The 14,584-nt window shown below is 30.8% G+C and overlaps 7 non-coding genes across 7 annotated transcripts; all 7 read left to right on the plus strand.

Moving 5' to 3' along the window:
• Window positions 1-10,708: 10,708 nt before the first annotated feature.
• On the plus strand, window positions 10,709-10,779 carry Trnag-ccc (transfer RNA glycine (anticodon CCC)). The gene has a single exon. It is a non-coding gene; the product is annotated as a tRNA-Gly (tRNA).
• Window positions 10,780-11,102: 323 nt separating this feature from the next.
• On the plus strand, window positions 11,103-11,173 carry Trnag-ccc (transfer RNA glycine (anticodon CCC)). The gene has a single exon. It is a non-coding gene; the product is annotated as a tRNA-Gly (tRNA).
• Window positions 11,174-11,299: 126 nt separating this feature from the next.
• Window positions 11,300-11,370, plus strand: Trnag-ccc (transfer RNA glycine (anticodon CCC)). Its single transcript has one exon. It is a non-coding gene; the product is annotated as a tRNA-Gly (tRNA).
• Window positions 11,371-11,693: 323 nt separating this feature from the next.
• On the plus strand, window positions 11,694-11,764 carry Trnag-ccc (transfer RNA glycine (anticodon CCC)). The gene has a single exon. It is a non-coding gene; the product is annotated as a tRNA-Gly (tRNA).
• Window positions 11,765-12,877: 1,113 nt separating this feature from the next.
• Trnag-ucc (transfer RNA glycine (anticodon UCC)) lies at window positions 12,878-12,948 on the plus strand. Its single transcript has one exon. It is a non-coding gene; the product is annotated as a tRNA-Gly (tRNA).
• Window positions 12,949-13,074: 126 nt separating this feature from the next.
• Window positions 13,075-13,145, plus strand: Trnag-ccc (transfer RNA glycine (anticodon CCC)). Its single transcript has one exon. It is a non-coding gene; the product is annotated as a tRNA-Gly (tRNA).
• Window positions 13,146-14,035: 890 nt separating this feature from the next.
• Window positions 14,036-14,106, plus strand: Trnag-ccc (transfer RNA glycine (anticodon CCC)). The gene has a single exon. It is a non-coding gene; the product is annotated as a tRNA-Gly (tRNA).
• Window positions 14,107-14,584: the final 478 nt, after the last annotated feature.

The raw sequence follows: 14,584 nt of genomic DNA on the forward strand, positions 1-14,584 counted from the left end.
AGTTTGTTTTATAGACCAAAACAAATCAAGAGCACGATTCCATTAATTTGTTGAAGATTTTGATGGAATTTTTAATGAAGATGTTTAACCAGTAGTTCTAAGTAATAAATGCTAATAGAAGGAAAGATATTCTCAAACATTTAAATCCATATTTAATTAATTTAAAATAGAATAGAATTTAACGAATTTCTACAATAGCTTTATAAAAATAAAAATGAAAATGAAACAATAAAAATGAAAGTTTTTTTTTTAAACAAAATTTTTTTGATGGACTGACTTGTAGAAATTCATTTTTTAGTAAAAAATATGAGAGTAAAATATAAATCTTTATAGCGAGAAATGCTAAACTATATGGCAAGAAAAGAAGTCCCACCAAATATCGTACGAAGAAATTCCTAAGTTTTCGATAAAAATTTAAATTCTAGTTTACGAACTATAAAATTAAATTTTGATAGAGTATTCTTATTAACGCTTCAAGCTTTTAAAATTTCCTTTTGACTACTAGAGTTGTGAAACAATTTTTCTACTTTTTTAGTACACTAATAAAAATTTGTTATAAAATTGAAAAATTATTAATCGATATATTTTAATTGAAAGGAGTAGATTAAATTAAAATAAATTGTTAATACAGGGATACATATTAAATTTATAAAGACATGAAATGTTGAACTTCCATGTTCAATTCCTTGCCTGTAGAATGGAAGAATATATAAAGTAGAAACTATCCCGGCAAACATGTCAACATGTCTAAGCTCATTTGGCAGTAGGAGCTTCCACAAAAAAGTCGCCACGACTTCGGCTAAAGGAAAGCTGTTTTGACCAGTTTTTTTTTCATGCAAAATATCAAGTGGGAGAACTGAAATCTAATTAGTATCTTTTGTTTGGCTTGAATTATGTTGCTTGCATAAGGCATCGTTCGTTGGTTGAAGATGATGCAGTTACTTTTGAATGGCTTAGTTTTAACACCTTGTGGGAGAAATAGTTAAATACTTTACTTTCAAAGTCATACCAAATCAGAAAATAAATAAAAATGTATGGTATAAGATGTTTTTAAGTTCTTTTGCTTTGGTAGATAATTTTCAAGAAATCTTTTTATGAACAATTCGGAGTAATTATAATTAACATATTGATGTTTAAATCTGAGGTTTAAACAAAGTGTTATGCCAAAAACAGAGCCATTTTTCATGTATACTTGTTAGATTATGATAAGTAAATTTAAAAAGTAGAACATTTATGTTTTCGTCATCTGCGGCAAAAGTGGAGCTGCATGTTGAGTTCATTAAAAGGATCTAAATGCATAAAAACGGTAAGTTTTTAATATTGTCTAATGTTTAATTCACATTTTAACTAAAATTATTTTCATATTATATACAGTCAAAATTTTTTTTTGGTAGATAAAGATCACGTAAAAGAAATCGCACAAAAAATATTCCGAAATTTCATAAATAGCTATATCAAATAATTTTTTTACAACATATTAAATAGAAAAAAAATTGTGTGGAGATAGAAGACATCATAAAAGAAAGTTTCACTTAGAAAATTTGTAGAAGATTTATAAAATAATGAGAAAATGCTAAGTAATAATTAGATGACACCTTGAAACATTTTTTTAAAAATTAATTTTTCAATCTAAACATGGAAAAAATAACTAAATGTTCTACTCGTCGTAATCTAAAATGCGCATCTTTTTTGGAATGAATGGACTCAAAACCACTTTCGTCACTTGAAGATATTAGTGCTGATTTATTTTTTATTTATTTCAATTTGAAATATTGGGTTGAATGGATGTGATATGTACACATTTTGTAAGCGCAACACATTGTATTAGTGTACATATGTATACACTGATAGAAAATATTACAATGGTGTTATGATACCAACACCATTGGAATTCATATAACATCAAAAAATCACATTAAAATAAAATCGCGCAAAAAAGGAACGCACAAAGAAGGTGTGATTGCAATTGTTTTTTAATATTGATTGATTTAGTTTACAATGGAAATTTTTTTGATATAATGATTATTTGGCAATATATTTCATTTTTTGGATTTAATTTATGAATGGAGTAGAAATAGTCGTAGTAAAAGAAAATTGAGATTTTTATTTTTTTATTTACTAAAACGTTTCTTAAAAAGAAATAAAAACAAAGATGTTGATTCATATTATTTAGAATTTATTTCCCTTTGTCTAATATTTCTTTAAAATTTTAGAATTTTAAAAAGTCCTTCCACATTTTATAGATCTATTTTAATATGCCGAAATCTACTCGAATAAATGAAATCACCATTTCCGAACAAGCGTATTGTTGAGACCTTTTTGAGGAATAGAAAGAACTTTCAATATTTAAAAATCAATAAATTATTTCAACTTTCTGCATAGAAAAAAATTCATTAAACTATCAATTCAAATGTCACCTTTTTTTGTCATCATTCAGATACAACCACTTCAAAAGTAAAATACCAATGCACTATAAAAGAAATATCCCACCGCGCATTCGAAAAATAAAAAAATTGTTCCCAAAAAAAAATGATTTTTTTTTGTATGCTATTTTTAGCTTATTGAACAGAATGGTTTTCTCCTTCAGTGCCTGCTTCTGGATTCATCGAATACAGGAATAAAAATAAAACGCTATCAAGTTGCTTATTGAGATTTTCTTCAATATAGAAAACTGATCAAGCGTGTCATTCCTTGATTAGAAGAAAAGAACTGAGTAAAATAAAGACAAGGCTAAAAACTGCTATGTATAGAAGAACAAATAAAGCAAACGAGAAGACAAATATGAAAGATTTTCAAAAAAAATTAAAGCTGCTCATAGCTGGTGAATAAAGAAAATGCCTTGGATGAAAAATGGTTTGCGAAATTCGAACAAATTGTTAAATAATTTTCTCCAAATTTTATAGTTTGTTTTATAAGGGACCAAATCATATTAGGACTTAAAATATATATATTTTTTAAGAATTTGATAGGGTTGTCAAAGAAGTTGTTTAACTAGTAGTTCTATGTAATAGATGGTAATAAAAAGAAAGATATTTCCAAAATTTTAAGTGTGTATTCGGTTATTTTAAAATAAAATCAAATTTTAATGTGTTTCTTCAATAGCGTTGGAGAACGGTATTGCATAATAAAAACCTGTCTTTAAAATTCAACGGATAAAATTTTTACCTATACAAATTTTATTTCTGTTCAATGTTTTTCGTTTAACAAATTTCCTTTCATTACTTTTTCAGCATTAATATTAAACATTATTTGTTATGCTCTTTGTTGTGGCAATAAAATTAAAATGAATGCAATTGTTTCATTAAATTTTTCTCATGCGCATTTACCGATGTTTACAATATCAAGATAAATTACTTTCTTTAGAAATGAATTCCAAAGCAAAACTTTTCACTTTTTTGTTTTTCTAAAAATGCATCTAGTTAACTTTCTTTCTCTGGTATACAAAAACTATTGCAGAAGTGTAACTGTTATTGCAAATCAAATTTCAGATTTTATATATTTATTTAAATCACAGCGTTTTTGAGTTACCGCGCTTAGATGCTTGGAAATGTACAGGCCAGCAAAATATCAATCCGTTGACAAATTTGGTTCCAAATTTGATGTCTATACAATTTTCATATTAATCTGTACCAAAATGTATCCAGCTAGCTCCCTTGTTTTGCAGTTAACTTACATCCGGACAACTTCACTGACATCTTCTAAACGAATTTGATAAAATTCCACAAATTTGATGTAAAAACTATATACTAAGTTTCATCTATTTAGCTCAAATCGTTTTTGTATCATCGTATATACAGACAAACATAATTAAAAAATAGCTTTGGAATGGTAAAAATTCAGGGTGTTTAAAACTGTAAATTTCTCGAATTCCGCTCTAATTTTTTTGATAATTTTAATGCCTTCTCTTCGGATAAGAAATTTTAAAGTTTTCTAGCATTTCATTTAATAAATGATACATTATCACTTCTTTTTCATGGACAACCTGTTTTAACATGATTCAGAAAAAGAAAATTAGGTTGGAAACATTATCATGTTAATTTAAGTTTTTAATAATTATCTTGTGGATTTCATTTTAAATATTTATGAAATTTATTTCTTAAACAAGTTTGTAATCCTTTTAAAATTTCTGACTTGCCATGAACAACCTTTAAATCTGATAACGTATGATCCAAAGGATTGTCATGATCAATGAATTAATTCTATAAATACGTGTGCTGTTTTCATTATTACTTTAAAAATGATTGATCAAGAATGTCTAAAACCCTCTTTGAATTAAAAACAAAATTTGAAGGTTAAAAATATTTCAGGATCTAGAAAAATAGATCACCTTAAATCATGAAAAAAAAAAAAAAAAAAAAAAGAGTTGGATGAAATAAAAGTTTCGATAAAGTAAAAAACTGCAGGAAAATAATTCCCCCTTTTTCTTTTTTCTTTTTTTTTTTTTTTTTTTTGAAGATTTTTTCCTCTGAAATAATTGTGTTAAGAGTAACCTTTCAACGAGATTTCAGATTTATTCAAAAAGAGAAACAAAAAACTGTCAAGAATTAAGAAGATCCATCTTTGTGAAAAAGAATTTTTCTTTCAAAGAGAGTATTATTTTGGAAACTTTCTAACTTTTTGAAGCACTTAAAATGAGAAGCATAGAAAAAAAAATTCAAGACATAAAATAAAATAATATTCAAGACATTTTAATCGAATATTCAAAATGCACTATTATAAGTAGTAAGGAAATACATCTATCAGAACGATTTTTCCCTTAAAACTCAGATTAACAAAAAGTGTTAATTCTATTTCAAATCTTTATTAATCATTTATATCATTCAATAAGATATTTCTTTTTAATTTCGAAAATTAATTTAATGGGTACATTAACCAGCTATTTTTATAAAATAAGTACCGTAAACATAACTCAAAGGATCAAAGTTTATATGACAATTACCGTTTTCTTTTACCATAGAAGAAAGATACTGTTTTTCATATAAAAATAAACGAATAAATAAATATCTAAAGAACTTTATTGTTTTCTCTTAAGTAGTTTCATCTATAGACAAAATGTAAAACAGCATGTAGATTGCATACTATTTATGCTGATGTGAAATGGCAATAAGAAATAAATAATATTCATATAAATAAATCTTTTGAGGGATGATTGATTTGGGAAAGAATTCCTTTTGAGGAATAATTTGCAAAATTATATAAAATAGAAATAATATAATTTAAGAAAATAAATGATTAAGACTTGAGAATCGCTTTATTATATGTTTGTATATAAAATGTTATGTTATTTGAAATACGACACATACTAAACGTTTCCACAACAACATCATAAATTCTTAGAATTTTTATTTTCACTGTCATTCACATTTTTAATTATAATAAATAATAAAATATTCTTTATAATTTCTTTTTTATAAACTGCTCATTAATTAAATGAAAAATATTTTTTTTTCTAAACTTCTTGAGAAAAATTAAATAACAAAAATATAACATATTTTGGCGTTTATATTAAAAATATGTTTTTTTTTCATGTAAAAAATATATTACTTGCCATATATAAATAAAGCACATCTAAAGTACTTTAGTTGAAACATTTCCTTTTATATTTTTAATTATAATTATATTTTTCATTTACGATTTTAATTATAATAATAAAACGATATTTTTTATAATTACTTTTTTAAGCTGATAATTCATTAAATTAATAAAATCTTCCGAAGCATCTTGTGAAAATATTATATTGATGTATTTTAGAATTATATTATTTAAATTTTTTTAATAAAAAAATTCTTCCTTTATAATTTTTGAAATTCTTTATCTTCAAAACTTTATTAGGTTAAAAATTCATATTTTCGTTTTTACGTTTTGAAATAAATATTCGCTTGAAAAATATGGAAAGGGACAAATATTTTTAGTTTAAAAGTCGCTTAATATATTTCATTTCAACAATAAAGGCAGGGATATCACGTTTTGAATATTTTGACAAATATTATCAAGACATATATATCAGCACTTTTTTCCCTGCAATTTTAAAGAGACTTCAAAAGCTATTATATAATCGAGATAGTTTTCCCTCTGTGGAAAAATAACACTTCAAAACAACTTCTGCGATCAAAATATGATACAAATTTCTTTTTTGTACGAACTTTGAAAAATGGAATAAAATAAAAGAGAACTGAATTTTGGATAGATATTCGGGTTTATCTGGACGCTTTCAAATTTATTTATGGTGAATATATTTCAAATTTATTTATGGAGAGATCTTATGATATCAAGACAAAAAAAATATGCATGTTTTAATAGACATATTTATTTTGACTATTCGCGTGGACAAGAAAGGAATTCACTGGGCTTTTAAAATTGAAAAAGGTTTTTCCTAAATTTTTGGTATGGAATTAGTAAATATCACATTTTGCCAATTAAATAGCATTTTGTTTGTATTCAAACTGAGCCGAATTTTTACTAATTTTTTCGATGGAAATATTTCAAGTATCTATCAATAATAATAATAATAGATCTTCATATTAAACTGTGTCAAATGTTCATTACTCGTGCTTGTCAAATATATGACAAACGAAGGAAGAAAAAAATTTACAATTTTCACTTTTCCTTCTAACGTATACCAATGGTGAACACGTTAGATATGAAGATGAAGAGTTGTTGTATATGTAAACAGGTTCTCTCTTTCCCGGTGACATGTGAGGTTTAGCTGTGTCTATAATAATGGTGGACCATGGATGGTGGACGTATGTGTTGCACCATAATGGGAGCTACAATGTATTTATCTCAATGTTCTACTATAACATTGTAGTAGTCCTTTTTTTATATTACGCAGGATGCTGTGGCATGGTGGGGGTGATATGTGTTTTGCTTCCTCTAACATAAAATCTAATGTAAAAAATCTGCTGGAATTGTAAGATGGATTAGAAGAAAAATGAATTTTAAACTTTATAGAATTTTTATTTTATAGAATTTTTATTTTGCAGATAGGTACTTCAAAAAATACTTTTGGAAGTTTGGGATTCATTTTTTTTATGTTGTATATTTAGAGTATGCTCTTGAAATTCTGAAAATGTATATTTAATAGTTCTGTTGCTATAATTATAACAAAATATATGGTTAAAATGATAGGATTCTTTAAATTCTGAACATTTTTAGATAGTTGATGTTGCAAAAAATATATATTTCATAAAATATAGAATTAAAGAACAATATTTTTACATATACTGAAATATAAAAAGATTTTGATTAAACATCTTTTTGATACGAGAGATGATAAAAACAGGAAGAGTTGGTGATAAAAACCAAAGTTCCAGAAACTACTAGAATTTTAGTAATAATTTGATAATGAGCGAAGATACAATATCCTTCCAGAAGCTTCTCTGCTCCGACGCTAAAGCTATGAGTAGGTGAGAGGTAGAGTTGAAGTTAACCTGTAGTTGGTAATAGAGTACTATCAAGTAGTTGAGTCTCTTTTGGAATGTTGATCTCCAGAGACTTACCTTTAAGCGCTTTGTACTGTTACGATATTTCTATTAATAATTTGCTGCTTTCTTCATATGCTCATTTCTTACCTGTGTTTCATGTTTTACATAGAAGAAGTGCATAGAAGTTGTGACGTAAAAGAAAGCGAGTTTGAACTGTTCCTTTGTCCGAAAGCTGTTACAATATCTATTGTCCAAAACCCGTTCAAATCTATTTTTGAATCCCTCCAAAAATTATTTTTAAGTATCAGATTATGATAGATATTGATAGAGTTACTTCAACAGATTTTCTCCAATTCTTTTCATTGCCTCCCATCCTCAGGGACACCTCAGATGCAAGGATAAGAATCTTTCGGTATGTTGGCTGATTCTCGAAAGTAGGGTGTGTAAAGAAATGGTGTTGGGTTCGCTACCTCCTATTGATGACGGGACGAACCGATTCATGGAACTGCTACTTTCCTTCTAGATTTTTTACGAAAGTTACTCTAATATTTAGAGGAAAGTTTCTTTGTTTTCAGCAATGAAAGAAAATCAGATGGTTAAATATAGAATGAAATATTGAAAACAATTTAAATTTTATTACAACAATGAAATGCATTGTTGAAAATTATTCAAAAAATTATTTTTTTAGAGGTGTTGAGATATTGGGATATATTGAGCTGATATTAAATCAGAATTATAAAAAATAAAATTATTTTGATATTAAAGAATAATTAAAAATAAAATTTGTACAGTAATATATTTGGAACTGTCATAGAAAAACACCGAAGTGCTGCATAAATCTGAAATAAAAATTATTTAATTATAATTTCAAAAAGTAAAAAGAAAAATCGAAGTAGACATTCTTATGTTTTAAAGTACATTTGGGTCAAATTTTGCAGGACTAGGTCTAACACCATACAAGCTCATAAATACTCTGAGATAGCGATAGAAAGAGAGAGAGAGAGAAAGAGATTCTATGTCAATATTAAAAATATACATAATGATATCAAAATTTAAATTATTTATCAATATTTAAATTTTTCTTGAACATAGTACAGTGATAGCAATAGTTGTACATCGTTATTATTACTAAAGAGACATGTATACTATGTTTTGCTATATTTAAATTTTAATTTGTCGTTCTTTTCTTCATTTGGCAAAGGATACTGATGTAAAAATGTAATATTAAGATTTTTGTTAATTTTTTTAATAATCATATAATTTAGTTAGTTAATTCCATCATTTTACAAACCTTTACAAAATCTGAATAGAAGTAGTGACAATGCGTGTTGTGCTTTTTTTTTTTTTTTTTTTTTTGCAGCACTAGCTATATGACTGTTTGCGAATTCCATTTCTAGCACTTCTGTTAGCCTATCAAGTCTAATTTCTAAACAAAATATGTGAAATTAATCTTCCAAGAATAAGACTTGAAGCCACAAAGCTTTTTAACAATTATTCTTCATCCCATATATAATACTGAAATTTTCAAGGAATGTATTGTAAAGTGTCAATATTAGGAGCACTCATAAGTGTTTGGGTTCTAATTTCTAGTTTATGTCTCTTTATTGTAAAAAGTGGATCAAATTTCACCTTGTTGTTCTATTTCTTAATCACTGAAGATCATTTTAACATATTATTTAAACGCATAACATATCATTTCAAATGCATAATATTTAAAATGACATTTTAAATTTATTTAAATGCTTAACATGTCAGTTTAAATGCATAAGAAATTAATAAGAACTGAATTTAAGCAATTTTTCGTACAATTTTTTTTAAGGTCTGGATTTAATTTGCAAAATTTTCATCTAGAGCATTCGAGTTTTTAAGACGAATAAATATCTCATAATAAGATTCAGAAAGAGGGAAGACTTTGTTAGAAGGACCGAAAATGTAAACATTTTTCCATATTTTTGTGAGTCTGAAGCTTCTCAAAGCAAATATCAAAATCAGACGGTTTTACATTTGAATTTTCCAGAATCTTGTCTGAAAAAGTGTTAATATATGCTATTCCTTTTACAAGACTTTTCAACAATTTTTTTTCTGAAAAAAAAATGAAAGGAACTTTTGAGTGTATGCTATAGTTTTGCTGTGAAAAATAAGTATTTTACAGAATATCAAAATAATGTAAAGAATACCTGGCTCTTCTAGGTAAAATATGAAATTATAAATACTTAATGTATTTAATAAGCATTCTGTGCAATTTGAAAAGCCCAGCTTGAAAGGTGTAGGGACAGTCATTTACTATCATTTTACGCCAAGAAAACGTCGTGGAAGGACTAAAAGACGCTCCATTTTTTAGAACATCCATTCAGAAAGAGCACTGGCAGTTACTCAACGTTTCTTTCGTCATTGGCAATCGTTATGGCATAGCGCGAACGGATCAAAGAAGCTTTCAGCTATCGTGATTGGCGGATTTAAAATACTTCCTCTAATATCACGTGATGAAACTAGATATGCGGTTTTCGAAAATTGAAATATTCAATGACTCATCTTTTACACAAAAACTGTAATTCTATCCCGATCTTAATCTTTAACTTAATTCTAACTCGACAATACATAAACAGTTCTCATTTGTTATGCAAATTGTGTAATTATCCAGAAGCTTTTGATATGTGTGTGAATTATGGTTTAAGAAAATATTTTAAGAAAACAAGAAATAAATTTAAATGGATCCAAGATAAACATACTTAAAATAAAAATAAGTCATGCAATATGTGCAATTTTTCACAAACATTAGCATGAGTCAATATCAACATTATCTGTAAAAAATTATTCAAATTGGCATGCCAGTAGCTTTCAATACATAGTCAATATTCTGTTTATAGTATAATTTAAGAGTAACGAAATATGATAAGGTCACAATCACCAAACAATAATTTCATTTTTCTACCGCCGATTTTAAAATTTTGATAGTCCACAAATTAGCTGTTGGATGTTTTTGCTCTTTTTTCCGAATGCACAAATAGTTGAAGTTTGCCAATATATAAAACAAAATTAAATTTCTAAAGCAGTCTCAGAAAAGATGCATTTAAAAGCCGCTTTCGAGCTCCGCTGGTGTAGTGCTAACATGCAAGATTCCCATTCTTGTGCGCCGGGTTCGATTGCCGGGCGGGGCAAAGCAGCTGTTGGATGTTTCTGCTCTTTTTTCTGAATGCACAAATAGTTGAATTTTGCCAATATATAAAATAAAATTACATTTCTAAACCAGTCACAGAAAAGGTGCATTTAAAAGCCGCTTTCGAGCGCCGCTGGTGTAGTGGTAACATGCAAGATTCCCATTCTTGTGCGCCGGGTTCGATTCCCGGGCGGCGCAAAGCAGCTGTTGGATGTTTCTGCTCTTTTTTCCGAATGCACAAATAGTTGAAGTTTGCCAATATATAAAATAAAATTAAATTTCTAAAGCAGTCTCAGAAAAGATGCATTTAAAAGACGCTTTCGAGCTCCGCTGGTGTAGTGCTAACATGCAAGATTCCCATTCTTGTGCGCCGGGTTCGATTGCCGGGCGGGGTAAAGCAGCTGTTGGATGTTTCTGCTCTTTTTTCCGAATGCAGAAATAGTTGAATTTTGCCAATATATAAAATAAAATTACATTTCTAAACCAGTCACAGAAAAGGTGCATTTAAAAGCCGCTTTCGAGCGCCGCTGGTGTAGTGGTAACATGCAAGATTCCCATTCTTGTGCGCCGGGTTCGATTCCCGGGCGGCGCAAAGCAGCTGTTGGATGTTTCTGCTCTTTTTTCCGAATGCACAAATAGTTGAAGTTTGCCAATATATAAAATAAAATTAAATTTCTAAAGCAGTCTCAGAAAAGATGCATTTAAAAGACGCTTTCGAGCTCCGCTGGTGTAGTGCTAACATGCAAGATTCCCATTCTTGTGCGCCGGGTTCGATTCCCGGGTGGGGCAAAGCAGCTGTTGGATGTTTCTGCTCTTTTTTCCGAATGCACAAATAGTTGAAGTTTGCCAATATATAAAATAAAATTAAATTTCTAAAGCAGTCTCAAAACAGATGCATTTAAAAGACGCTTTCGAGCTCCGCTGGTGTAGTGCTAACATGCAAGATTCCCATTCTTGTGCGCCGGGTTCGATTGCCGGGCGGGGCAAAGCCGCTGTTGGATGTTTCTGCTCTTTTTTCCGAATGCAGAAATAGTTGAATTTTGCCAATATATAAAATAAAATTACATTTCTAAACCAGTCACAGAAAAGGTGCATTTAAAAGCCGCTTTCGAGCGCCGCTGGTGTAGTGGTAACATGCAAGATTCCCATTCTTGTGCGCCGGGTTCGATTCCCGGGTGGGGCAAAGCAGCTGTTGGATGTTTCTGCTCTTTTTTCCGAATGCACAAATAGTTGAAGTTTGCCAATATATAAAATAAAATTAAATTTCTAAAGCAGTCTCAGAAAAGGTGCATTTAAAAGCCGCTTTCGAGCTCGGCTGGTGTAGTGCTAACATGCCAGATTCCCATTCTTGTGCGCCGGGTTCGATTGCCGGGCGGGGCAAAGAAGCTGTTGGATGTTTCTGCTCTTTTTTCTGAATGCACAAATAGTTGAATTTTGCCAATATATAAAATAAAATTACATTTCTAAACCAGTCACAGAAAAGGTACATTTAAAAGCCGCTTTCGAGCGCCGCTGGTGTAGTGGTAACATGCAAGATTCCCATTCTTGTGCGCCAGGTTCGATTGCCGGGCGGGGCAAAGCAGCTGTTGGTTGTTTCTGCTCTTTTTTCTCAATGCACAAATAGTTGAATTTTGCCAATATATAAAATAAAATTACATTTCTAAAGCAGTCACAGAAAAGGTGCATTTAAAAGCCGCTTTCGAGCTCCGCTGGTGTAGTGCTAACATGCAAGATTCCCATTCTTGTGCGCCGGGTTCGATTGCCGGGCGGGGCAAAGCAGCTGTTGGATGTTTCTGCTCTTTTTTCTGAATGCACAAATAGTTGAATTTTGCCAATATATAAAATAAAATTACATTTCTAAACCAGTCACAGAAAAGGTGCATTTTAAAGCCGCTTTCGAGCGCCGCTGGTGTAGTGCTAACATGCAAGATTCCCATTCTTGGGCGCCGGGTTCGATTCCCGGGTGGCGAAAAGCAGCTTTTGGGTGTTTTTGCTCTTTTTCCTGAAAGAACAAATAGTTGAATTTTAGACATATATATTAAATAAAATTACATTTCTAAAGCAGTCTCAGAAAAGGTGCATTTATAAGCCGCTTTCGAGCGCCTCTGGTGTAGTGGTAACATGCAAGATTCCCATTCTTGTGCGCGGGGTTCGATTCCCGGGCGGCGGAAAGCAGCTGTTGGATGCTTCTGCTCTTTTCTCTGACTGCACAAATAGTTGAATTTTGCAAATATATAAAATAAAATTACATTTCTAAAGCAGTCTCAGAAAAGGTGCATTTGAAAGCCGCTTTCGGGTGCCGCTGGTGTAGTGGTAACATGCAAGATTTCCATTCTTGCGCGCCGGGTTCGATTCCCGGGCGGCGCAAAGCACCTGTAGGATATTTCTGCTCTTTTTTCTGAATGCACAAATAGATGAATTTTGCCATTATATAAAATAAAATTACATTTCTAAAGCAGTCTCAGAAAAGGTGCATTTAATATCCGCTTTCGAGCTCCGCTGGTATAGTGGTAACATGCAAGATTCCCATTCTTGTGCGCCGGGTTCGATTCCCGGGCGGCGCAAAGCAGCTGTTGGATGTTTCTGCTCTTTTTTCTGAATGCACAAATAGTTGAATTTTGAACATATATATTAAATAAAATTACATTTCTAAAGCAGTCTCAGAAAAGGTGCATTTAAAATCCGCTTTCGAGCTCCGCTGGTATAGTGGTAACATGCAAGATTCTCATTCTCGTGCGCCGGGTTCGATTCCCGGGCGGCGCAAGGCAGCTGTTGGATGTTTCTGCTCTTTTTTCTGAATGCACAAATAGATGAATTTTGCCAACATATAAAATAAAATTACATTTCTAAACCAGTCTCAGAAAAGGTGCATTTAAAACAAGCTTTCGGGTGCCGCTGGTGTAGTGTTAAAATGCAAGATTCCCATTCTTGTGCGCCGGGTTCGATTCCCGGGTGGCGCAAAGCAGCGGTTTGATGTTTCTGCTCTTTTTTCTGAATGCACAAATAGTTGAATTTGGCCAATATATAAAATAAAATTACATTTCTAAACCAGTCTCAAAAAAGGTGTATTTAAAAGTCGCTTTCGAGCGCCGCTGGTGTAGTGGTAACATGCATGATTCCCGGGCGGCGCAAAGCAGCTGTTGGATGTTTTTGCTCTTTTTTCTGACTGCACAAATAGTTGAATTTTGCCAATATATAAAATAAAATTACATTTCTAAAGCAGTCTCAGAAAAGGTGCATTTAAAATTCGCTTTCGAGCGCCGCTGGTGTAGTGGTAACATGAAAGATTCCCATTCTTGTGCACCGGGTTCGATTCCCGGGCGGCGGAAAGCAGCTGTTGGATGCTTCTGCTCTTTTTCCTGAATGCACAAATAGTTGAATTTTGCCATTATATAAAATAAAATTACATTTCTAAAGCAGTCTCAGAAAAGGTGCATTTAAAAGCCGCTTTCGAGCGCGGCTGGTGTAGTGGTAACATGCAAGATTCCCATTCTTGTGCGCCGGGTTCGATTCCCGGGCGGCGCAACGCAGCTGTTGGATGTTTGTGCTCTTTTTTCTGAATGCACAAATAGATGAATTTTGCCATTATATAAAATAAAATTACATTTCTAAACCAGTCTCAAAAAAGGTGCATTTAAAAGTCGCTTTCGAGCGCCGCTGGTGTAGTGGTAACATGCATGATTCCCGGGCGGCGCAAAGCAGCTGTTGGATGTTTTTGCTCTTTTTTCTGACTGCACAAATAGTTGAATTTTGCCAATATATAAAATAAAATTACATTTCTAAAGCAGTCTCAGAAAAGGTGCATTTAAAATTCGCTTTCGAGCGCCGCTGGTGTGGTGGTAACATGCAAGATTCCCATTCTTGTGCGCCGGGTTCGATTCCCGGGCGGCTCAACGCAGCTGTTGGATGTTTCTGCTCTTTTTTCTGAATGCACAAATAGTTGAATTTTGCCATTATATAAAATAAAATTACATTTCTAAAGCAGTCTCAGAAAAGGTGCATT

This window comes from Argiope bruennichi, chromosome 10 (assembly GCF_947563725.1).
Source record: "Argiope bruennichi chromosome 10, qqArgBrue1.1, whole genome shotgun sequence".
NCBI classification, from domain to species: Eukaryota; Metazoa; Arthropoda; class Arachnida; order Araneae; family Araneidae; genus Argiope; species Argiope bruennichi.